General features: G+C 34.4%; 1 long non-coding RNA gene and 2 other non-coding genes across 3 annotated transcripts; 1 reads left to right on the forward strand and 2 right to left on the reverse strand.

Moving 5' to 3' along the window:
* The first annotated feature begins 9,608 nt into the window (after positions 1-9,608).
* LOC107939217 (uncharacterized) lies at positions 9,609-11,546 on the forward strand. The gene is made up of 3 exons (XR_001695088.2): positions 9,609-9,667; positions 10,447-10,523; positions 11,430-11,546. It is a non-coding gene; the product is annotated as an uncharacterized lncRNA (long non-coding RNA).
* Positions 11,547-19,622: 8,076 nt separating this feature from the next.
* LOC121211848 (small nucleolar RNA R71) lies at positions 19,623-19,729 on the reverse strand. The gene has a single exon (XR_005907066.1). It is a non-coding gene; the product is annotated as a small nucleolar RNA R71 (small nucleolar RNA).
* Positions 19,730-25,850: 6,121 nt separating this feature from the next.
* LOC121211649 (small nucleolar RNA R71) lies at positions 25,851-25,957 on the reverse strand. The gene has a single exon (XR_005906868.1). It is a non-coding gene; the product is annotated as a small nucleolar RNA R71 (small nucleolar RNA).
* Positions 25,958-27,340: the final 1,383 nt, after the last annotated feature.

Genomic DNA, 27,340 nt, shown 5'->3' on the forward strand with positions numbered 1-27,340 from the left:
TATAAATAAATAAATATATAAGATATATAAGTTAAAATATAATATATAATAATAATTTACAAATTTTGAAAATATAAATAATATAATAAATAATATATATAATAAATTAAAAATAAGTTTAAAAGTATATAAAAAAGGGGTGAAATTAAAAAAGGTTGAAAAACTAAGATAGACGAAGAATAAAATAAGAACAAACCAGAGAGAGTAAGAACGCAAGAGGGAGAGAAATTTGAGTGAATGCTCTCAAGAATTTTTATTGCTTCCTAAAACTCAAGTGTTTTACAATAAAGGGAGAGGCCTCTATTTATAGTTGAGCTTCCCCAAATCCAACGGTACAGATCAATTACATCAACGGTTAAGATCAAAGGATATCTACAAATTAAATCTCCAAGATTACAAAATTATATCTTCTAAGATTATATATCATATCTAAGATTGCAATCATATCTAAGATTGTATCATATCTAAGATTACAATCATATCTAAGATTGTATCATATCTAAGATTGCAATCATATTTAAGATTGTATCATATCTAAGATTACATATCATTGAAGATTATATTTCCATATGAGTCAAGCTTGTAGATGGACCTTAAATCTTTTCAAGTAATGGGCCATTCCGATCGGGCCAAATTATATTTGTAATTCTGGACTGAACTTGGACTTCGTTTTTTTTGGGGTTTATTATTTTAAATACTGAAATGGGCCGGGCAAATTGAGTGTCTACAGCTGCCCCTCTTTGCTCATTGCTATGTAATAGGAATTGAGCAAAGACCATAAAGGACCAAATTTGCCCGGCCTAGCCCAATCTTTGCGATCTTTTCCTCGAATGGTCTTCTACCTTCTCCCTACGACCTCAAGAATGCTATGTTGATATCTTTGATCTGTTTTCTGCCGAATGCAGAGACACTGAGTCTGCTTCTTCGATTTGTAAGGATGTCAAATCATCTTGAGTCTGTTTGAGAACATTTGAGAATCATATCTGCAAGGTCCTCGACTTGTTCCTTGTAAGCACAAGGATGCCTAAACCATCTTGAGTCTGTTTGAGAACATTTGAGAGTCATGTCTGCAAGGTCCTCGATTTGTTCCTTGTAAGCACAAGGATGCCAAACCATCTTGAGTCTGTTTGAGAACATTTGAGAGTCATATCTGCAATGTCCTCGATTTGTTCCTTGTAAGCACAAGGATGCCAAACCATCTTGAGTCTGTTTGAGAACATTTGAGAGTCATATCTGCAATGTCCTCGATTTGTTCCTTGTAAGCACAAGGATGCCAAACCATCTTGGATCTGCTTCAGTATAAACATCTAAAGGTTAGATCTGCTATATTTGAGAACGTCTGAGAGTCAAATCTGCTATGTCCTCGATTTGTTTCTTGTAAACACAAGAATACCAAATCATCTTGGATCTGCTTCAGTATAAACATCTGAAGGTTAGATCTGTTATATTTGAGAACGTCTGAGAGTCAAATCTGCTATGTCCTCGATTTGTTCCTTGTAAACACAAGAATACCAAATCATCTTGGATCTGCTTCAGTATAAATATCTGAAGGTTAGATCTGCTATATTTGAGAACGTCTGAGAGTCAAATCTGCTATGTCCTCGATTTGTTCCTTGTAAACACAAGAATGCCAAATCATCTTGGATCTGCTTCAGTATAAACATCTGAAGGTTAGATCTGCTATCTTTGAGAACGTCTGAGAGTCAAATCTGCTATGTCCTCGATTTGTTCCTTGTAAACACAAGAATGCCAAATCATCTTGGATCTGCTTTAGTATAAACATCTGAAGGTTAGATCTGCTATCTTCGATCTGTTCCCTATAAACACAGGGATGCCAAATCTGCTATCTTCAACTTGTTCCCTATAAACACAGGGATGCCATGCTGAAATCTTCAATCTGCTTCGCAGAGAGCGTAGGAATGTCAGATCTACTATCTTCGATCTGTTCCCTATAAACACAGGGATGCCAAATCTTGTTTCTTTGATCTACATTGTCCCATAAAAGACATAACCTGTAGAATGCGTATGAGTTCATGCCTATGATCGAAGTGAGTCAAATTCTCCTAATTAGACATGTTATAATGCAAAATGTTATGAATATGACCCTTATTTCGGGCGTCATCACTCATTCCCTCATCGAAGTTTTAACTTTATACTTCTTGATGTATCAATCATACTTTGCTTGTATGCTTTGAATCAACTTAGTCCTATTGTGCCATTCTCCAAATGTTGTGACCCGCTGGAGATGTTTATGAAATGATCCTTTCTTAAGATCAATTCAAAATGTCCAACCACCTTTTGGACTGAAGAAGAAATTTCCCCGAGTACATCCGACCCTCAAATATGGAAATTCTTTAAACAATTGTCTTGTTTTAGTTTCTTGTATTATCTAGAAATTTCCAGAGTAATATGCAAAACTTCGTTTGTAAAGATATTTAGTTCATCAATCATTATTTCTATGCAACACACTTTATGAATAATGGGACGAATAAATTGATCTTGAGGATAATGATTTATCAAAAAGACAAAGAAGGTTAATCTAGGAATCTATCTTTGAGAAGAAAGAGAATCCAAAGATAGTAAACAGGACAAAAAATCAGATGCCTCAGATATCGCCGCTTGAGCGTCTATACACCAGCTCCATGAAGACTTTCTTGAGTTCAACATGTGTTTAAAAGATCCAAAGTAATTCATTGATGCCTCGATATGTAACATACTTCACTTCTCGTCGAATCCGGTATAGCAAGGTCACTGCATGACTTTTCAAATTTGAGCTGCCCTTTCGGGTTTTCAACTTAAAACCCCTTTGGTCTCAAGGCGCCCTTTGCGGGTTTTCACCTTAGCCTCTCCATTTTTTTCTTTTTTCTCTTTTTCTTTTCTTTTTTTTATCTTTTTTTTTGAAATAGAAGTCCCAAAGTGCCCTTTGCGGGTTTTCACCTTGGCTTCCCTTCTCCTTCAGACAAAGTACTCTTTGACTGAGTTCGAATTCACTGGATCAGATAAATTCTTCCTATCCATTTCTTGTCAAAATCAATGCACCTCTAGAGAAAGCCCTCTTCGTAACATATGGCCCTTCCCAATTCGGCATCTTTTTGCAAGGTTTCCTTTATGAGATTCTTTTGGACGAACCTTCTTTGTCATAAGTTTGTGTCATCCATTCTTGGTACATTTGCTTAGGATGAATATTTTCAAGTTAAGTTTACTAGAGGTATTCAATTCTTGACTCCATCAAAGCTTGGAGGAAAAATCTTGATTCATAAACCCATGAGAAAGGGATTACCCCAGCAGCCATCCTGGCTGTTGTTTGTCAAACCCTACAAAAAGATGGTTCAATGATTCTCAGTAGACAAGAATGAAATTGTTGACTTTATCCTTCAACTTGGAAAGCTGAGGTACATAGATTACTCCTGGAGCATACATCCCACCATGACTCGATGATGTTTCTGAAGCATCCCTAATCTTCATAAATTGCCCCAAACTGTGAAGCTACCAAATGAGCGTAGCAAATAGGAGGCACAACAGATATGGCTATAGTGCTCCTTTGATACATGTAGGATAGAGAATGAACAAACTCTTGCAGATCATCAGCCGAAAACCCCGCCTGGTCTAAGAGAACATGATAGTGGGTCTGCCTCGTGATTCCAATCATTTCAGCATGGGTACCAATGTAAAAATCATTGTTCTTTGGATGTCATACTTTGTTGTCAATGACAGTACCATGTAGCACATTGTCAGGAGATCCCTGCTGAAAAAAAAACTTGGTATGATGGTTTTTCGTACAATAATAACCACAATCTTTAGGGTTCCACTTCTCGCCAAGGAACTTGCAAGCCTCAATAACTTGATCAAAACTTGATTGAATTGAGACTCGCTAACCCTCTCCCTGAAAATAATGATTTGATCAGGTTTCCTCTTCTCTGAACTTGTATAGAAGTCTAAGAGAGCTTCCTTCATGATACCGTCATCAACTTTGTTAGAAACTGGTTTTGAAGAAAGAATCTATCATTTTAAGCTTCAGAGACTGTGTACGGCCTGATGCCCCATAGCTGAAAATCAATGGCCACCGCCTGGAGCTAACCATCGCAGCTATTGACGGCACATCAGACTGTTCAGGAGAGCCAAACAATGCACCCATTCCAAGGATGATGGTTGGAACCTTTGAAACAACTGGAATTGAAGATGTTTGCCCCGGCGTAAGCATAGAGATTAGGCGGTAGTTTCTTATGTCAATTTTTACCAGTCTCGGTCATCTTTTGTAATTTGTTTTTTTTCTTCCTTTTCTTTTCTTTTGGCAACCTTTGTTGTACTGTGGTATGGCGCATTATCTTTGAAAAGACTGTAAACTTTTGCCATTGTGCAGTTATATATAATCTTTTTTTTTTTGAAATAGATGACTTTTGACTTTGTAATATTGGCATATGAAGCTATCTCCCCCTCTTAATGGAGTAGTTGACGTCTACAAAGATGAGTCATTGTCAGCTTGAAACTTTTGATGAGCTCGGGCCCATAATATACATGCCCCATAAGTCTTTACTCCTTTAAATTTGGCATTCATTGTACAACTGATGCGATCCCTTTCCATGGTGGACCAATAGTGCCCCAAAACCTCATGTTTATCCTGGCAATTGCAAATCCTCCTGCATGCGTCTTTGGACCATATTTTTGAATTCCCATAATAGTCTCAACAAGGTCTTGTTTTGTCTCCTCAGCTAATTCCAACTTCGCAATCTTTCCTTCCTCTAAGGCTATATTTCTTACCACCACTTCATGGGGTAAAAACCATTTTCAACAAATTCAGAAACAAGTCACAATTTCTGTCACCTTTAAAGTACTGAGATTCCTCTAAACACATATCGCACTCAAAAGGAACTCTGAATCTGTAGTATCGTTGCTCGTGTCATTGATATCTAGGGATCTATGATAGGCACACAAAAGAATATAAAAGGAATAAATGAATTCAAAAATGACTATTTACATGAAATGAAAATTTATAAAGAATATCAAAGGTCAAAAGAATCAGAATGAAAGAATATTTACTCGGATAAATAATAAAAGTATGTTTTATTGAAAATAAAAATGTCTGAACATGAGCCCACTTCTCAAAAGAAATCTCATTACTCCTAGGCTTTAGAGCAACAAGAGTGTTCTGAATATTACTCCGTAAAATTCCTAAAGATTACAGGAAGTTCTTCTGCAGTCCAATTGTTTAAAGAACTTCCCGGTTCGTAAGGGCGAATGCCCTCAAGGTTTCTTTGTTCAGTCCCTTCCTCATGTATGACATTGATGGGATTATTTTCATTTCCAAACACCCCCTTCTCCGGGTAAGCTATCCTTCTTGACACAAAAGTCAGGGATATGTAAGGGAACGTCTCTTTTTCACTTAGCCGTGACCCTCTTCTCTCTCTCTCTCTATCTCTTTTTCTTTCTTTTTTAATAACTTTAACTAATTATGGTCTTTTTATAATTTAAATGCATATAATGCGATGTGATGTAATACAAATGCATGAATGCAAAAAGGTATCGATCTCAACTTAATTTCATTTAGAAAACTTTATTTAGAAAAAGAATATCTTTACATATGAATGGATTACAAATACGCCTTCGTCCCATGGCCCAAAGTTTTAACTCAACAAAGCTAACTCTTGACAATGATCTGACTGTGCTCAATGTATCAGCTTGTACCTTCATGGTCCGTAAATGATCTACTACCATCCCGAATTTGAGCTATGGCTTCACCCATAAGATAATCCCTACATCTATGGACACCTCTTCCAATGTCTGTGAAGTTGTTCTGATTATCTTGAAAGAAAGATTGGCAAACAAGTGGACATTCCTGCTTAACATGCTACCTTAAAATGATATCCAACACCTTTAGGGTTTCTTGAGAACTTTCAGATTCCTGTCCACGCAAAGCATTTTGAAATGCTTAGATGAGTATCTTCTCAGTATAGTTAATCTCTACTTTAAAGGTCTTTTAAATGATATGGACTTCTTTAATCTCATTCTTTTGCGTCCATTTTGACAGATCATCAGGGCTTGCATTTCCATTATCTCTGATAAGTGCAACATAGTGAACTCATGCTTGTTGTTTGGTTCTATAATAAATAAGCCTTTTACCATCATAGGCACAATTCTTTCCATCCAACTCACCTTTGTAGGTCTATGCATTCTGTCAATCACTTTTCTTCCAACACTCTTACCATCGACCATCTTCCTATGAAAGAGAAATGTTGTAATGGTGGAAATGTCCACCCATACTCTTCTTGTTCACCTTAAAATGATTGGTGAGTACATTACCTTTTGCCCTGTAGCACGCCTTGCCATAGAGTGTTGAACAATCTTCTTCGTATCCAATTCTGCTTTGATTGGAAACAACATTAAGACGCACTAGTGGCGGAAGAGGCAGGAATTCCAAGACTGCCCCTTTTCCCTCCTGCTCTTTCCATTTTAGCTCACTCCCTCTCCCTATGACATTCATCAACTTCCTCACAAAAGTTGGAATACAGTTAGCCCTTGAGTAAACTTTATCAACTTGAATCATAGGACAACGCCACAAAATTGAATATTCATCCACCACGAGTACCGTATAGGCTTTTCCAAATCTAAAGCAACTGTATACAAGATTCAAATACTGAGTGATGGCCCAAAACAAATTCTCGTCTATTCCCAAGTCAAGCAAGTACTGCAAGTCCCCATGGTTGTTGCAGAACAACTGCTTGGCTTCGCTACCCCATTGATCCCATATTTCCTTTAACTCATGCTGATTATCCTGTGTGATACGAATGTAGTCTAACAGCTTTGACACATATCGCATGGCTAGACTATTTTCCTTTACTAACTGAGTTTGCTCTGACCATATATGGACATTAGCGTTGTCTTCCACTCTATCAAGAAGTCCGTTCTCCATAATAAAACTCTCTAACTTAGAAACTGACCGAAAATCGATACTTTTTAAATGCGAAATGATATGCAACAAAAGAAAGGAGATAGTTAGTATCACATGATAACAATAAACTCAAAGATAACCTGCAAGGGTAATAATTACGGTATAATTCTATCTAGGTTGAGCTCTTACGGTCCTTCTATATGTGGTTTAGTTCTAAAGTTGAGGTACCTGAACCAGCAGATTCCTCGATCCTCACCCATTATAGGCTCATTTGAATCGAGTTCAGTTCAGGGGGACACATTTCCCTATGGCTACACGGAGATGAAAATCTCACGAAACCATAGGTACGGATGTATCCCGAAAGTGATCCACTATCCTGTACGGAGGCGAAAACCTCACGAAGGCGTAGCTTCTCACTCTCACTTAAGGGTGTGACCACAACGGTCATGCAAATGCAATGCGTATTAGAATATAGCAACACATGCAAGAACAAAAACACATGTAATGCAAAGAAGATTAAATTTTAAAATTTTTAATTTCCGACATTAAGACAAGAGATAATCAATTACACGGCTTGACTCTCTTATTAGTCCCTAGTGGAGTCGCTAAGCTGTCGAAACCATTTTCAAATCGAGTTTTGGAAAATGGGAATCGATTTTAAAAAACGAAAACGGGAGTCGCCACCAATCTTTTTAGGTGTGATTGGATCACCTTATAAAATGTTTTGTTTTAAAATCATTAGTTTTGGTCTACGAAATCAGAAAATGGGTTCGGGAGCCGGTTACGTACGAGGAATGGTTAGCACCCTCGTAACGCCCAAAAATTGGTACCTAATTGATTATCAAGTGTCTTTAATGTCGGAAATTCAAAAATTTTAAGATGCAATCCTCTTTAGAATATTTTGATTTTGAAAATTGAGATTCACTCGTATCAAAATATTGACACTAAGTTAGCCCCCCTTTTTGAAATCCCTATCTCGAAACGACAAAATGCCACATCCAATAAGTTAGGACACAACGCTTTGAAATTCCAAGACAGTTGCTCGTATTTTGAAAACCTTAAAAAAATTAAAAGGGTACTTGACTATTCGAACTCAACGAGAAAAGTTGCAACCCAATAAGTTAGGGCACTACTTTTTCGAAGCTTCCAAACACCTAGCATTGCCTTTTTATTTTTGAAAACTTTAAAGTCTCGTTTTTAAAACTGATGCATGAAAGAGCACATTAACATAATAAAACATAACATACAAGATAACATATTATAGAAATAGGTAAATAAAAGCATAATAACAATAACATAAATGTCATACATTAATTAATTAATTAATATATATATATATAAGAAATATAAAATATGGCAAATTTTAAATAAGTAAAATATACATAAAAAAAAACATATATTAAAGAAGAATAGATAAAATATATAAACATGTAATTCAACATATATTTAAACATATTAATAAACGAGAAAATGATGCATGATGTATGATTGTATAAAAACAAAACAAGACAAACAAATACAATAATATATAAAATAATAATAATAATAATATAGTAACATATATTATCAAGCAATCAACACTTTATAAAATCATGAACATAGCATTTAATACATGGACAATTTATAATATAAAAAATATAAAAAGGTTTAATAAAATAAAGTGAGTAATTTGGATATATGTGTATATAATTAAAATACAATTTAGAAATGGGTGATAATAATATATTATAGATAAACTTTAATTTTAAGATAAAATAATAAAAAAATATGATATTGTATTATATCAAATAATATAAACATTTAATAATACATAAAATATAATATTTAATAGTGAATTTTAAAATAGATAATATATGATAGTATATAAAAATAATAATAAATGAAATAATTTATAATATATAATATAAAAATGTAAGTTTTTAAAATAATGTATAATATAAATAAATATATAAGATATATAAGTTAAAATATAATATATAATAATAATTTACAAATTTTGAAAATATAAATAATATAATAAATAATATACATAATAAATTAAAAATAAGTTTAAAATTATATAAAAAAGGGGTGAAATTAAAAAAGGTTGAAAAATTAAGATAGACGAAGAATAAAATAAGAACAAACCAGAGAGAGTAAGAACGCAAGAGAGAAAGAAATTTGAGTGAATGCTCTCAAGAATTCTTATTGCTTCCCAAAACTCAAGTGTTTTACAATGAAGGGAGAGGCCTCTATTTATAGTTGAGTCTCCCCAAATCCAACGGTACAGATCAATTACATCAACGGTTAAGATCAAAGGATATCTACAAATTAAATCTCCAAGATTACAAAATCATATCTTCTAAGATTGTATATCATATCTAAGATTGCAATCATATCTAAGATTGTATCATATCTAATATTGCAATCATATCTAAGATTGTATCATATCTAAGATTGCAATCATATTTAAGATTGTATCATATCTAAGATTACATATCATTGAAGATTATATTTCCATATGAGTCAAGCTTGTAGATGGACCTTAAATCTTTTCAAGTAATGAGCCATTCCGATCGGGCCAAATTATATTTTTAATTCTGGACTAAACTTGGACTTCGTTTTTTGGGGGTTTATTATTTTAAATACTGAAATGGGCCGGGCAAATTGAGTGTCTACAACTTTGATTAAGTTCTTTTTTTGTATAAAGTTTGGTCTTCTAAAAATCTTTCTGTCTCAAACTCAACAGGTAGTCGATAAGCACTAAAACTGATTTTTCACAGTTTTCTTCTTCTATTTCAGGTATGTTAAGCTTCTCTTTTACCATTTTTTTTTATTTTCTATAATCTTTTGCTATTTTGGGTCTCCTGTAATATAAATTTCTTTCTTTTCTTTCTTTTTTTGCAGCATTTTCAATAGCTACGTACCATGGTTTTGAGTTCATATTTCGAATGGCAAACTGATGTGCCAATGAATGAAAGAAAAACAGTTGAAGCTGAGAGTGAGACTCAGCTTGCTGCTGCAGATGGTCTTGAATGCTACTGGAATGCATTTGAGTCGCCTTATACTTTTCCTGCTTCTTACCTTGACCCTCAAAACTACACTTCATTACTTCCATTATATTCCATTCCACCTGAAGTCATCCCATATGAAACTTTCACGATCCATTGGTGATATAACAAGAACCACCTAGCCTTAATTGTTAGATGACAACCACCTAGCCTTTCACCTCTTCTTAACTACTAGTTTATTGCTTTTATGGTCGTTGTTTGTGTAATTGCTTATATGTAATTTCCATATTCTTTTGTGATTTAAAATTGGATCCTGTTCAGGCTCTTTCGTAAGTTGCTACTAGAGAATTTCATGCTTGTTTCTTCTATTTTGGATGACATGTGTTACCGGGTAGTCCTCATGCATGAACTGAACTTTGGCTTGTGCTTTCTGGTCTCTGAAACTCAACTGTGTATATATTTTTCTCAATAGTACTGAATTCTTAAGTTACTGTGGGGTTTTGCCGTTGCTGCTGGTAAGCAAAGTAACTATTAATTATCCATAGAACTGACCATAAATCTTAGTTTTAGAAGCAACACCGAAGACTATTCTGGACCTGATGGATTTAGATGGACTCAATCTTTACCATGTTAAGAGTCATTTACAAGTAAGTGTTTATATTTAACTTACGCGTTTCCATTTTAGCCCTTAAAACCAACCTTCCTTATGAGGGTTTATCATTTATTCCCCTAATGTTACTAAATTCCAGAAATTTAGACTGGGAAAATTTTGGGTGAAGGATTGGCAGGACACGTCCAAAAATGGTAGGTCTTGTTATATCTACCCGCTTTCATTCTTAATGTTATATTAAACATGCGAATTGATTCATAAAATAATCACAAAGATATTTAAAAGATTGAAATATATAAGAGAAGTTATTGTGAGAAACTAGGAAGTCAAAATTTTCTTTTCTTATCATTGTATGGTTATGAGTTATATATGTTGCAAGCTTACTAATCTTCTATTTGTAAATAAAGATCAGTGGATTCATGAATAAATTAACAACAATTGACATTTTTTCCTATATGCTGACACTAAAAAATCTTTTGACATTTTTTCAAACCAGTACTCTCCAAGCTTCACCATTGATTCATGCTTGTTCATGAGTAATTGAGTATATAAACTTTTTTTAATTTACGACTTTTTGGTTCAAGTATAATTTTCATTGTATATAAACATTATTTATATCTTCTTTATTTTATATACTGGTCCTGTTCCATGGTCATCCTCTTTATTCATTATAGGTTCCTTACAATCTCATTTAAATATTTTGATTTGCTTGTTTGATTTTTGTTATAATTTAGATTGATTTGAATTCAAAATTTCGGAAACCAAAATATTTTGGTTTGATGTGATTATTCCTTAAAACCAATCCAAACCAGTCCATACTCATCCTTAGACTTAGCTGAAATCGTTGCTTAATTTTATTAGGTTAGAACACAATAATTTAGCCTTTGTGAATTGTTTCTTTATTTTTTTTATTAATCATTCATGATTACATTTATCTCTTTAGGAATTACTTGAGTTAGGGGAGAGTGTTGGAACACAAAGTCGGGGTCTCACCCAAGAACTTATTTCATTGCTACCTGTTTCAAAATACAAGTGCAGCTTATTCTCAAGGAAAGAGAGGTACTGCTTATGCTTTATCTTTGCCTCGTTAAAATGTGATTTACTTTTATCAGCTGCTGCATTTTGGTCTTCCACAGATTTTAAATTGAAATACTCAACAACCCTTGTTTATCTTGGCATAAGTTTTATTTGTTAATTTTTTCCTTTGTGCCACTGTTTTAAGAGATTGGATATGTACTTGGCTGTAATGGAGTTCCTCAAACTTTCAAACCAGTAACATTTCTGAATTTGTGATTATTAACTCCATAGTAGAGCCATTAATTTCATATCCGTATCCTCATGTGTCCTATACTTGCACGTTGAAGTGCTTTTGCACTTGAAATTTTCTTTCTTAATCAGTTTTCTTTAAAAGGGTCTGCTTGAACGATTTAGTGTTTTATCTAAAATTAGAAGAAATTTTCTTGATTGTTATTAATTTTTTTCTTTTACCAACTAGCCTATTTTCTGTAGTTGTCTACTGCTAGTGGTAGGATGATTATCTCTAGTGATGGTGTTTGGGATGCAGTTGTCTAATTTTTCCCAGCAGAATTAAGCTAATTTTATGCTACATTCTAACTATCATTTTTTTTCTTTATGGATTTTCACTAGCGTTGATGATGCAAATTAATCATTATTCATTCCAATATATTTGAAGAAATTAACATTTGTTCAGATAAAATATAGTATATATTCTCTGCTCCTATCTAATTTATCATCAATTTGCCTTCTCAACGACTGTTATTTTACCAGAATCTCCACTGATTGAATCATACCTTTGAAACATGCGAGCTATAATTTACTGTGTAAGCTGATGGAGTTACCATAATATAGCTCTTTTATGTTTTGACTGGTGGAAAATGGAACAGGAAAAACCAACTACACTAGATTGCGGTCCAAGAACAATTTGCAGAAGGCACATAATGGTTGGCTCCTACCTCTACAAATGCATGTGGGAGGCATTGCAGCAACGAATAAGAATGATATTGATCAACATGCAGTTGACACCGTATGTGCTTTGAATTCGAATTCAGGTGTGAGTTTCAGATATTTTATGTGCAAAAAAGTATTAGAGTGCCTTATGTTTGTATGTTAGTTAAGCAGATTATAGATAGAACCTGCAGTAGGATCAACTAATTAGTTGATCAAAAACTACACCTAGTTTTGTAATAGTCTACTTGCATATTTGCATATATTTAATAATAATCTCGTGGCAACTAATTATTCTATTTTTTATGTAATTGTTTTGTTTTCAACCTTTTATTTTTATTTGAGTTGAAAGAAGAAAAAAACGAATTGTAATTTTGACTTAGAAAATAGAATATTCATTAGCAGCTTAATCAATTTAAATAATCAATGTTGATATTTCACATGGGAATGGATATTCAAATCTTACATTTTACATGGTTATGATTTAAGTCTTTATTTCATTTAAGTAATTTCATTATAATACCTTATTTTATTGATATCTTTATATTTAATTTCATTTTTATTATTTATTTTAGTTTTGATTCAAAATTTTTATTTTTATTTTAATATTTAAGATAACTTGAGTTTTAACTTTTGGATTTTAATTGTGTTATTAATTTATTATTTTAAACTTTAAATTTAAATTCTTTAATTTTTGTATGTAGTTTTAAAGTTAAAATTTTAATAGAAAATTTAATTTGATAATGAATTTTAATAGAAAATTTTTATATTTATATCATGGATATTATTCTTCTCAATATTTTGATAATGAATTTTAAACTTTTTATATTTTTCATGACCTTTATAATATTTTATTATTTTTTTAAATTTTATGACCTTTAGCGGCGTTTGAGGGAAAAGCGCCGCTAAAGGTCATGACCTTTAACGACGTTTGTGGGAAAAGTGCCGCTAAAGGTCATGCCCTTTAGCGGCGTTTTTTTAAATAAACGCCACAAAATTTAGCGGCGTTATCTATAGCGGCGTTTTTTGCGGCGCTTGTAAAAACGTCGTAAATAGTTTTAGCGGCGCTTAAAAGCGTCGCTAAAGACCTTAAAAACGCCGCTAAAAGTTAATTTTGCTGCAGTGATCACATTCCTATGTTAATACAAAACTGGTTGAGATGGAAAATTTAAAACCTGAATTGTCCAGAGCAACGATAGAAGTGTCTAGTCCATTTGGGGAAACTATGTTAGTAAATCAGATATGTCGAAGATGTCCATTAATGATTCAGGATAAAATCTTTTCTATTGATTTGTTGATTATGTCATTTGGCGACTTTGATGTTATAATGGGTTTGGATTGGCTATCAGAACATGGAGTAATTTTGGACTGTTACAAAAAAAATTCACTATTCAAAATGAAGGTTGTGATCGAATTGAAGTAAATGGTATTCAGACCAGTGGGACAGTTCGTGTTATTTCAACAATTAAAGCTAGTAAGCTTTTTAATCAAGGATGTGCTGCTTTCTTAGCATATGTTATTAATTCCGATTCAGTTGAAAGTCAGTGTAGTAAAATCTGAACTGTACGTGAATTTCCTGATGTGTTTTCTGAAGAATTGCCTGGATTACCTCATGATCGGGAAGTTGAATTTGTGATTGAAGTATACCCGGGTACAGATCCAGTGTCAATACCTCCATATCGTATGTCACCCACTGAATTAAAAAAATTGAAGATACAATTGCAAGATTTATTGGACTGAGGTTTTATACGACCTAGTACATCACTGTGGGGAGCTCCAGTGTTATTCGTTAAAAAGAAAGATGGTTCGATGCGGTTTTGTATTGGTTACCGACAATTGAACAAGGTAACTGTTAAAAATAAATACCTATTACCTCGTATTGACGATCTATTTGATCAACTAAAAGGAGCTTCTGTATTTTCAAAAATTGATTTGAGGTCGGGATATTATCAACTAAAGGTAAAGAAGAGTGATGTACCGAAGACAACATTCTATACACGATATGGACATTATGAATTTTTGGTGATGCCATTGGGATTAACAAATGCTCCGGCTGCTTTTATGGATCTTATGAACTGGATTTTTCAGCCATACTTGGATCAATTTGTAGTGGTTTTTATTGATGATATTCTAGTGTATTCAAAGCCAGAAACTGAACATGAACAACATCTTCAAATTGTTTTACAAATATTGCGAGAGAAACAATTGTATTAAAAATTGAGTAAGTGTGAGTTTTGGTTAACAAAAGTTGTATTTCTTGGTCATGTAGTATCAGCAGACGGGATTAGAGTAGATCCAAAGAAGATTGAAGCCATAATTCAATGGAAAGTTACCAGAAATGTGTCAAAGGTATGTAGTTTCCTTGGTTTGGCCGGATATTATCGAAGGTTTGTGAATGGATTTTCAAAGATAGCTTTACCGATGACAAAGTTGTTACAAAAGAATGTTCCATTTGTTTGGAGTGAACAATGTCAGAAAAGTTCTGAAACGTTGAAGCAAGTGTTAACAGAAGCACCAGTATTGACTTTATCGAAGTCGGGAAAAGATTTTTTGTGTACATCGATGCTTCCTTAAATGGTCTCGGGTGTGTACTGATGCAAAGTGGAAAAGTAATTGCTTATGCTTCGCGACAATTGAAACCATATGAACGTAATTATCTGACTCATGATCTGGAATTAGCAGTGATGATTTTTGCTCTAAAGATTTGGAGACATTATCTATATGGTGAGAAATGTTATATCTACACTGATCATAAAAATCTCAAGTATCTTCTGTCACAGAAAGAGTTGAATTTGAGACAGCGTCGGTGGATAAAACTTTTAAAAGATTATGATTGTGTTATTAACTATCATTCGGGAAAAGCTAATGTGGTAGCGGACGCATTAAGTAGGAAGGCTGTAACTGAATTGAGAGCAATGTTTGCACAGCTCAGTATTGTTGATGATGGAAGTCTTTTGGCTGAATTGAGAGTAAAACCAATAATGTTTGATCAAATCAGAATGGAACAGTTAGAAGATGAAAGGTTAATGAAGAAGAGAGATATGGTGCAGGATGGTATGATAGAAAATTTTAGTATTGATGAACATGATTGTTTAAGATATCAGAATCGGTTTTGGATTCCAACTACTTCAGAATTGAAAGAGTCAATACCCCGAGAAGCACATGACAGTTCTTTTGCATTACATTCTAGAGGAACAAAGATGTACCGTGATTTACGAGAACTATATTGGTGGCCAAGTATGAAGAAATATATAATGGAATATGTAGCTATATGTTTGACATGTCAGTGAGTCAAAGCTGAGCATCAGGTTCCGACTAGATTACTTTAGCCTATTAATATTCGTAAATGAAAATGGGACTGTATCACAATAGACTTTGTAACTGGGTTACCATTGTTAGCAAGTAAGAAAAATGCTATGTGGGTAATTGTTGATCGACTCACAAAGTCAGCTCATTTTATAGCAGTCAGAATGGATTGGTCACTTCAAAAGTTGGTAGAAACTTATATTCAAGAAATTGTGAGACTACATGGTATTCTTGTATCAATAATTTTCGACCGGGATCCACGGTTTACATCGAGGTTCTGGAAATAGTTGCATGAGTCTCTTGGTACTCGACTTTATTTTAGTACAGCTTTTCATCCACAGACTGATGGACAGTCAGAATGAGTCATTCAGATTTTAGAAGACATGCTCCGAGCTTGTATGATTGATTTTGAATCATGTTGGGAACGTTATTTACCGTTAGCTAAGTTTGTATATAATAATAGTTTCCAACCAATTATTCAAATGGCACCGTATGAAGCTTTATATGGTTGGAGATGTCGATCACCAACGTGTTGGACAAAATTACATGAAAGGAAAGTGGTTGGTCCAGAGTTGATTTAAGAAATAGAAAAAAAAATTCGAGAAAGATTAAAGGCAGCTTTTGACATGCAAAAATCATATGCAGATCTGAAATGTCGAGACATAGAGTACTCAGTTGGAGACAAAGTATTTCTTAAAGTCTCTCATTGGAAGAAAATCTTGAGATTTGGTCGAAAGGGCAAATTGAGTCCATGATACATTGGACCGTATGAGATTATAGAAAGAATTAGACCGGTAGCATATCGTTTAACTCTGCCTCCTAAATTACAGAAGATTCATAATGTTTTCCATATTTCAATGTTTAGAAGATACAGATCTGATCCTTTTCATGTGATTTCAACTGAAGATATAGAGATTCGACCTGATTTATCATATGAAGAAGAAAAGGTTAAAATACTGGCACGTGAGGTAAATGAATTACGTAATAAACGAGTTCCTTTAGTAAAAGTGTTATGGAGAACTCATAATATTGAAGAAGCAACGTGGGAACCAGAGGATACAATGAGATCACAGTACCCCCATCTCTTTTTAGGTAAATTTTGAGGACGAAATTTATTAAGGGGGAGAAATGTAACAACCCAAAATTTACGGGTATTGGAAAATTAAATTTTCGGGTCATCATTTCTGCAAAATGAATTTGTAAATATTATTATAAATATTTATGAAGCTAGTAGTGTGGTTAATTAGATTTTTGGTTAAGTGAATTAGCTAGAATTAAGGCTAATTTAGTTGAAGGACTAGATTGAATATAAGGTAAAAATTGAATTGTAGAATAAAGAAAAGACAAAGGACTAAATTAGTAAATAAACCAAAAAGAAAAAAGTGTATAGTAAAAATATGGTACATTTGTAATATACATGTTTTCACATTTGTAAAAACTTATATGTATTTACTTATTATATAAATAAATAATAATTATTACTAAATATAATATAATAATATAATAAAGTATAAAATAAAATAAAAAGGAATAAAGAAATAAAGTAAATATAATAGAATAGGGAAAGAAATGAAAGTGGGGGAAAGAAAGAAAGAAAGAAAAGGAAAAGGAAAAATAGGGTTTTGAGGTTTGAAGCTTAATTGGTAATTCATTATTTTGTCATGATGCTTCTTGCTATGTGTTCTCTTCATTCGGAATTTTTATTACTCTGATGGTCTTATAGATTGGTTATCTCTTTATTATTTACATCTTTCATATGTACATTAATTTGTCCCTGTTAGTTCAGCATACTAATTTTTCTGCTATCATGGTTGATTAGTTTAGTAAGATGATTATTGATAAACCATAATTTATACATATTTTTACCCTGCTTGGCATATTTACGAATGATTTTTCCTTCGTTTAAGTGAATTTGATGCTCCTAATCCTTTAATTTCATGTTTTACACTCAAGAGAGCTTAGAATAGCAAAAAAAAAGCAAGAAACGGGCCAAAAATGGACAAATTGGGCTTAAAACAATGTTTCACACGGCCTAAGCACTTCCAAACGGGTAAACCACATGCCCATGTGTCATGGCCATGTCGACATTAATCCATGTTAGAATTGCACACGGTTTGAGAACTTGCACACTGGCGTGGCACACGGCCGTGTCCCTGTCGAGCCCAAGTCTAGTTCTACTCTAAAAAGGCCACTTTTGAGGGTTTGGAAGCATTCTAAAGCCTATATAAACTACCTAGAAGAGGATTAGAGGGGACACGTAGAGTTGGAGGTAGAAAATATTCGAGAATAGCCATCGGAATCACCTCGGAGCCAGGATCCACATTAGGACTGAAGATTTCCATCCAATTTCCTAAAAGTTCTTTGGGTTTCCTTATGTTTCATTGTTTTCCATACTTTGAGATGTTTTCCATTATTATTATGAACTAAACTCCCTAAAATACCTAAGGGAGATGAAACTTAAGACGAATCTTATTATTATTTGATTTATATGATAAATACTTATTCTTATTCTTAATTGTGAGTCTTAATTCTTGCTTTAATATTCCAGGATATTAATTCAGGTTTTTGATGTGCTTATTCAGTGGAGGAAAAGCCCCTGTTTAAGAGTATATCATTCATAATTAAGTAGAGTTGCATGCAATCCTAGAGATAGGACAACATAAATCAGTCGGATTAGAGTCAAATCTAATAAGGAATCCATAGATCGAGTTAATGCGATAATAGGGGTTTTAATTAGAAAGAGATTTCAATTAATCAACCTAGAGTCAGTTGTTTTTAGTCTCGAAAGGGATATTAACATAAATCAGGGATTTCTACGGAATAAGTCAAGTGAATAAATCGTCTAAGTCAAAGGTAATAAGTGAAGTCTAGGTGGATTCTTTCTTGGGTATTGTCTTCTCAATCAGTTTTTCAAAAGTATTTTCCAACTTTAATCTCTGTCGTTACTTTAGTTAATTAGATAATTAGATAGATAAAACATTCTCTTAAATTTTAGGCTAGATAATAAAAAGATAGAAATTACTAGTACTTTTAGTCCTCGTGGATACGATATTTTCAGTCTCACCATTACTATACTACTGTTCGATAGGTGCGCTTGCCTTAAGTCGAATTTTTAATTAGTTTCACGACCATCAAGTTTTTGGCACCGTTGCCGGGGACTAAGATATTGAGAACGCTTAATTTTTATTACTTTATCCATTTTTATTTTGATTGCAATTTAGTTTTATTTTTTCTTAAATTACTAAATTTTCTTTTATTTACTTCTGGCAGGTTTTTATAGTTTATGACTAGAAGAAACCGGTCAGGACCCTTACTTTTTGATAGTGAGATCGAAAGCATAGCTCACAGAAATCGAAGAGAGATAAGGTGAAGCCTACGATACATAGAGGAATGGCAAGAGGAAGATATTCAAACCACAACCGAGGAGATGGCTGATAATCAAATTAATCTGTTACCTCCAGTGGTTGATGCAAACCCAGTAAATCAGGATCCTGCTCCTCGTACTACGTATGATTATGCTAAACCTACTTTAACAGGAGCTGATTCGAGTATAGTTAGACCTACTATTGCTGCAAATAATTTTGAACTGAAACCTAACACAATTCAAATGATACAACAGTTTGTTCAGTTTGATGGTTTGCAGGACGAGGATCCAAACACTCATTTAACAAATTTTATGGAATTCTGCGACACTTTTAAGATCAATGGCATTTTTGATGATGCTATACACCTTCGGTTGTTTCCATTCTCATTGAGGAACAAAGCTAAACAGTGTTTGAACTCGTTACCATGAGGTTCAATCACCACTTGGGAACAAATGACTGAAGAATTTTTGCTAAAATATTTTTTGTCAGCTAAAATGGCTAAATTAAGGAATGATATTTCTTCTTTTGTGCAGATGGATTTAGAAACTCTTTATGATGCATAGGAGAGATACAAGGACCTATTAAGAAGGTGCCCTCACCATGGTTTACCCCTTTGGCTACAAGTTCAAACTTTCCACATCGGTTTGAATCCCTTAACTAGACAGATGATTGACGCAGCTGCTGGTGGGACTATTAATAGTAAGACACCTGAAGAGGCTTATGAGTTTATAGAAGAGATATCACTGAATAACTATCAGTGGCAAGTTATAAGGACAAAGCCAACAAAAGCAACCGGCATTTTTAACATCGATTCAGTTACTATGCTCTCTAATTAGGTAGAACTTTTGATTAGAAAATTTGATGGTTTACTTGGCTCCTCATAAGTTCATCTAGTAATGCAGTGCGATGCAAGTGGAGGTGGAATAAGCAATTTAGACTATCCATCATACTGCCCTACCATGGAGAATGAGCAAATGAACTATATGGGTAATAATCCTCAACCTCAAAATAATACTTATAGTAACACTTACAATGCAGGTTGGAGGAACCACCCAAATTTTTCATGGGAAGGCCAAGGAAATCAAAGACCACCACCTCCTCCAAGCTTCTAACAACAACCGTACCAGCTAGAGAAAAAGCCGAACCTTGAAGATATGGTGACAAAATTTATCTCAGTAGCGAAAACTCGTTTTCAGAATACTGAAACCGCACTTAAAAATCAACAAGCATCAATTTACGGACTCGAGAATCAAATAGGACAGCTAGCCAAGATGATTTCAAAGAGACCACCAGGTAGCTGACCTGATAATATTGAACCTAACTCAAAAGAGCATGTGAAAGTAGTACATTAAGGAATGGGAAGGTGCTAGTTGAATCTGAAAAAAAGCTGCAACCAGAAGTTGACAAAAAAGAAAGTGAGGACGAAAAACCTGAAGACAATAAAAAACCGGTGTTAAGGGAATATAAACCACCAATCCTATACCCAGGAAAGTTGAAGAAAGACCGCATGGATGCACAATTCAGTAAATTCCTTAAACTTTTTAAACAATTACATATTAATTTACCTTTTGTTGAAGCTATCTCGCAAATGCCTACATATGCAAAAATTTTAAAGGAGCTTCTAACAAATAAAAGGAAGTTTGAGGATTTATCTACATTGAAACTCAACGAGGAATGCTCAGCTATACTCCAAAATAAACTGCCAACCAAACTGAAAGATTCAGGAAGTTTTACTATTCCCTGTTTAATTGGTAGTTTGAATGTTGAGAAGGCACTAGCTGATTTAGGTGCTAGCATTAATTTGATGCCATATAAAATGTTTAAACAACTTGGTCTTGGGGAACCAAAACCCACTAGGATGAGTATTCAACTAGCTGATAGATCTGTTAAATATCCTAGAGGTATTATAGAGAAAGTACTTGTAAAAATAGATAAATTTATATTCCCTGTTGATTTTGTTGTGCTTGACATGGATGAAGATGTCGAGGTGCCTTTAATTTTAGGTCGTATATTTTTAGCCACTGCTAGGGCTGTTATTGATGTAGGTGATGGTAAACTTGTGTTTCGAGTAGGTGACAAAGAGATTATATTCAAAATCTATGATGCTATGAGATTTTCTAAGGAATAGGATGACTCATGTTATTTTATTGACTCTATTGATCATGCTACTCAAGACTCTTTATAGGAAATCATACATAAGGACGCGTTGGAACTGTGACTTGTCCAAGGAGAGGAGGAAAATGATGATGATTCTGAGATAGGTAAGATAAAAGCTGAAATAAATTCCAATGAACCTTCATTGAGACAGAAGAACTACGAGGGTATTGAGGTAAACAATGAATTAAAATTAAAACCCTCTGTTGAAGAACCACCTAAATTAGAATTAAAGCAATTACCAGATCACTTGGAATACGTGTTTCTTTGAGATAATTCCATATTACCAGACATTATTGCTTCAGATTTACAGCCAACCAAAAAAGACGAGTTACTCAAAGTTTTAAAGGAGCATAGAAGAGCCATAGCTTGGAAGATTTCTGACATAAGAGGGATTAACCCTTCTTTTTGCACACATAAAATCTTAATGGAAGATGAATTCAAACCCTGTGTGCAAGCGAAAAGACGATTGAAACCTAACATGAAAGAAGTTGTAAAAGCTGAGGTAATTAAACTTTTAGATGCTGGAATTATTTATCCTATCTCTGACAATTCCTTGTTGAGTCCTGTGCAAGTTGTTCCTAAGAAAAGAGGCATGACTATCATGACCTATGAGAAGAATGAATTAATTCCAACATGAACAGTCACAAGATGGAGAGTCTACATTGACTATAGAAAATTGAACGATGCCACAAGAAAAGATCACTTTCCCCTACCATTCATTGATCAGATGTTTAAAAGATTATCTGGACATATGTATTATTGCTTCCTAGATGGACTCTCCGGTTATTTCCAAATCCCAATAGCTCTTGAGGACCAAGATAAAATGACATTCAGATGTCCATACGGTATGTTTTCTTATCAACGAATGCCTTTTGGATTATGTAATGCTCCTGCTACTTTCCAGCGATGCATGTTAGCCATTTTTTATGAACTCGTGGAGGACATTATGGAGGTATTCATGGATGACTTCTCGGTATTCGGTAATTCTGTCCACCTCTACCTTAAAAATTTTAAACAAGTTTTGACTAGATGTGAAAAAACAAATCTTGTCCTGAATTGGGAAAAATGTCACTTCATGGTTCGTGAAGGGATTGTGTTAGGCCACAAAATTTCTAACAAGAGAATCGAGGTTGATAAAGTAAAGGTTGAAACTATTGAAAAATTACCCCTCCTAATACAGTTAAGGCTATTCATAGTTTTTTAGGTCATGCTGGATTTTATAGACGATTTATTAAAAAATTTTCTAAAATAGCTAATCCTTTAACGAATTTTCTAGAGAAAGACGTACCCTTCAATTTCAGTATTTTCCAAAAGTATTTTCCAACTCTTATCTGTGTCCTATTTTTAGTTAATTAAATAGTTAATCTTAGTTTAAAAACATCCCTTTAATTCTTGGGCTAGATAATAAAAAGATAGTAACTACTAGTACTTTTAGTACTTGTGGATACGATATTTCTGGTCTCACCATAACTATACTATTGTTTGATAGGTGCGCTTGCCTTAGTCAAAAGTTTTAGTTTGTTTAGAGACCATCAGCTACCGGGAGTTCAGGGATCGTCGAAGATCGTCATCACACTATCGAACCTTATTTTGGTACCTTTTGACATTGTGAATATAAAAGTATGGCATGTATAGGCTAAAAGAATTTGGATATATTTTGTAATGTATATATCATGCCATGTGATATGGCTAGTTTTTATTTCAACTTATGATTTGATTTTGATATATGATATGTGATGCAATGTGCCATTATGATGTGCTCTTGGTTGGCCAAAAGAAATGGTCAATTTAGTAAGTTTTGGTATATTTTTGGATTATGGAATGACATGAATTGTTATGTGTTATAAACATGAGATTGGTTGATAATGATATGACATGAATGTTGAATATTTTGATTGTGAAATGGTTGAAAATTTGATGTGCAATTTGGCTTTGTAAATAGCCTATTTTTACCTACACGAGCAGGGACACAGGCGTGTGTCTCAGCCGTGTTGCTCAATGGCCATTTTGAAATGAGCCTGGGCAAACCACACAGTCGCACACACAAGCGTGTACTAAGCCGTGTGGCCAAGTCAGTTTTGAGCACGGGCTAGACACACGGACATGAGACTGGCCATGTGAACCAAGTCAGTAGCCTTCCTAATTTTCACACGGCCTAACACACGGGCGTGTCATGTGGCCCTGTTTTTCCACAGCCTAGACACACTGGCGTGTCTAATGTCGTGTGAGGCACACCGCCTGCTTACACGGGCGTGTGACCTGTATAACTTTGAAAGATGTTTAAGTTTCGAAATTTTTTGTATGAGCTCGGTTTAGTCCCGACCACTTTCTAAAGCATGTTTAAGGTCTCGTTGACCTATGTAAGGGACTTTGTATTGTTGTGTGACTTTAATGTTGTGATGATTATGAAATATTTGTGAAATGTTTCGATATGTTCAGTAATGCCTTTAACCCTATTCCAGCGACGGATAGGAGTTAGGGGTGTTACATATAAGGCCTCTGATAAACCGTATATATATACATAATTTTACCCCATGCTTGACATATTTATGAATGATTTCTCCTTCGTTTTAATGGATTTGTTGCTCCTAATCCTTTAATTTCATGTTTTATACTCAGGAGAGCCTAGGATTGCAAAAAGAGAGAGAAATGGGCCAAAACCGAAAAAAATGGGTCAATGTTGGAAATCAACACAGCCTGGACTTCCTCACAAGGGTAGACCACACGCTTGTGTCTATTTAGCAGACTTTAATATGGCCCAAGCCACCCCACACGGATGTGTAAAACGGGTGTGTCCCTGTCGGGCCCAAGTCTAGTTTTATTCAAAAAAAGGCTAATTTTTAGGGCTTTGAAGCATTTTAAAGTCTATATAAACACCCTAGAAGAATACCTAAGGGGGGAAAGCACCTAGAGGCAAACACACGGAGTAGGAGGCAAGGAATTACTCGAAGAAAGACGATTGATCCATCTCAGAAGCTGGATTCTCCTTCAAGACTGAATATCTCCCTTCAATTTCCTTCAGGGGTTTTTGAGTTTCTTTATGTTTTGTTATTAGTCTTCTGAGATGTTGTCTTTTACACATATGAACTAAATCCCCTAAATACCTAAGGGGGATGAAACCTAAGACGGATCTTGTTACTATTTTCTGAATTATATGATAAATACTTAATTTGCTCTTAATTATGTGTTCTTAATTCTTGCTTTAATATTTCAGGATATTGATTCAAGTATTGATGTGCTTATTCAGAGGAGAAAAAGTCTCTGTCTAAGAGTAGATCTAGCATAATTAAGCGGAGTTGATTGCACCCCTAGACATAGGATGACATAAATCTGTCAGATTAGGGTCAAACCTAATAAAGGAATCTATAAGTCGAGTTAATGCAACATTAAGGGTTTTAATTAGAAAGAGATTTCAATTAATCAACCTAGGGTTAGGAGTTGTTAATCTCAAGAGAGATAATAATATAAAATAGGGATTTTTACGGATCAAGTCAAGTGAATAAATCGTCTAGTTCAGAGTCAAATAACAAGTGAAGTCTAGGTAGATTCTTCCTTGGGTATTGTCTAAATCAATCAGTTTCCCCAAAAGTATTTCCCCAGTTTACTTCCTGTGCATTCTTAGTTTAGTTAATTAGTTTAGAAAAAGCAAATCCCCTTATCTTTAGGCTAAATAATAAAAAGAAGATTAATACTGGTACTTTTAGTTCCTGTGGGTTCGACATTCCAATCCTGCTATAAGCTATACTACTGTTCGATAGGTGCGCTTGCCTTTATCGTGATAATAGTTAGTTTTCAAGTATGATCAATCATAAATATAAAACTTATCACGCACATCAAGTTTTTGGCACCATTCCCAGGGACCTAAGATATTAGGAACGCTTAATTTTTATTACTTTAGCCATTTATTTTATTGCAATTTAATTTTTATTTTAATTTTGTTTATATCACTAAAGTTTCTTTTATTTACTTCTGGCAGGTTTTTATAGTTTATGACTAGAAGAAACCTATCAGGACCTCTACTTTTTGATAGTAAGATCGAAAGCACAGCTCGGAGGAATCGAAGAGAGATACGGCAAAGCCTACGATACATAGAGAAAGGGCAAGAGGACGATATTCAAACCACAACCGAGGAGATGGCTGATAATCATAATAATCCGCTACCTCCTGTGGCTGTTGCGAACCCTATAAATCAGGATCCTACTCCTCATACTATGTATGATTATGCTAAACATACTTTAACAGGAGCTGAATCGAGTATAGTTAGACTTGCTATTGCTGCAAATAATTTTGAACTGAAACCTAACACGATTCAAATGATACAATAGTTTGTTCAGTTTGATGGTTTGTAGGATGAGGATCCAAACACTCATTTAGTGAATTTTCTGGAACTCTGCGACACTTTTAAAATCAATAGCATTTCTGACGATGTCATTCACCTTCGGTTGTTTCCCTTTTCATTAAGGAATAAGGCTAAACAGTGGTTGAACTCGTTACCACAAGGGTCAATCACTACTTGGGAACAAATGACCAAAAAATTTTTACTAAAATATTTTTCACCAACTAAAATAGATAAATTAAAGAATGATATTTCTTCTTTTTTGTAGATGGATTTAGAAACACTCTATGATGCATGGGAGAGATACAAGGATCTATTGAGAAGGTGCCCTCACCATGGGTTACCACTTTGGCTACAGGTGCAAACTTTTCACAATGGCCTGAATCCTTCGACTAGCCAGATGATTGACGCAGCTGCTGGTGGGACTATCAATAATAAGACACCTGAAGAGGCTTATGAATTTGTATAAAAGATGTCACTAAATAATTATCAGTGGCAAGTCATGAGGACAAAGCCGACGAAAGAGGTCGGCCCTTTTAACGTCTATTCGGTCACTATGCTCTCTAATCAGGTAGAACTTTTGAATAGAAAAATTGATGGTTTACTTGGTTCTTCACAGGTTCATCCAGTGATGAGGTGCGATTCAAATGGATGAAGAGTACACACAGAATATCAATCCTTCAACCTTAGCACCGAGGAGGAACAAGTTCAATATATGGGTAACAATAATGCTAGACCTCAAAATAACCCATACAATAACACTTATAATGCAGATTGGAGGAACTCTCCCAACTTCTCATGGGGTGGCTAGGGAAATCAAAGGTCACAACCTCCCCTAGGTGTTCAACAACCACCTTACCAACAGGAAAAGAAGTCGAACCTTGAAGAGATGCTAATGAAATTTATCTTGGTGTCAGAAACTCGTTTTCAGAATACTGAGACAGCACTTAAGAACCAACAAGCGTCAATCTAAGGCTCGAAACTCAGATAGGCCAGCTTGCTAAACTGATTTCTAAATAACCACAAGGTAGCTTGCCGAGTAATACTGAATCTAACCCAAGGGAACAGCTTAATGTGATTACCTTTCGAGATGAAGAAGGGTTAGTTGAACCTGAACTAGAACCGAGGCAAGGAATTGTGGTAAGTAAAGATAAAGGTGAGGTGGACCACAGTGAGCGAAAACCGGTAAGTAAAGAGTACAAACCTCGTGTGTCATATCCTAGAGCGACAAGGAAAGACCACACAGACGAACAATTTGGTAAATTCCTTAAATTATTAAAGAAATTACATATTAACTTACCGTTTATGGAAGCTCTTTCACAGATGCCAAATGTAGTTAAATTTTTAAATGAGCTTCTAGCAAATAAACAGAAGTTGGATGAAGCGTCACATGTGGAGTTAAGCGCAGTTTGCTCAGCCATTTTACAGAATAAGCTACCCAACAAAGTGAAAGATCCAGGGAGTTTTACGATTCCTTTTTTAATTGGTAGCTTAGATATTAATAATGCATTGGCTGATTTAGGGGCAAGCATTAACGTCATGCCCTATAAAATTTTTAAATAACTAGATCTTGGGAAACCCAAACAAACTAGGATGAGCATTCAATTAGCAGAAAAAACCATTAGATTTCCTAGGCGTATCATTGAAAACGTACTTGTTAAGATTGACAAATTTATATTCCCAATTGATTTTGTTGTTCTTGTAACGCCCCAATTTTCGGGTTTT

The sequence above is a fragment of the Gossypium hirsutum genome, chromosome A12 (genome assembly GCF_007990345.1).
Source record: "Gossypium hirsutum isolate 1008001.06 chromosome A12, Gossypium_hirsutum_v2.1, whole genome shotgun sequence".
NCBI classification, from domain to species: domain Eukaryota; kingdom Viridiplantae; phylum Streptophyta; class Magnoliopsida; order Malvales; family Malvaceae; genus Gossypium; species Gossypium hirsutum.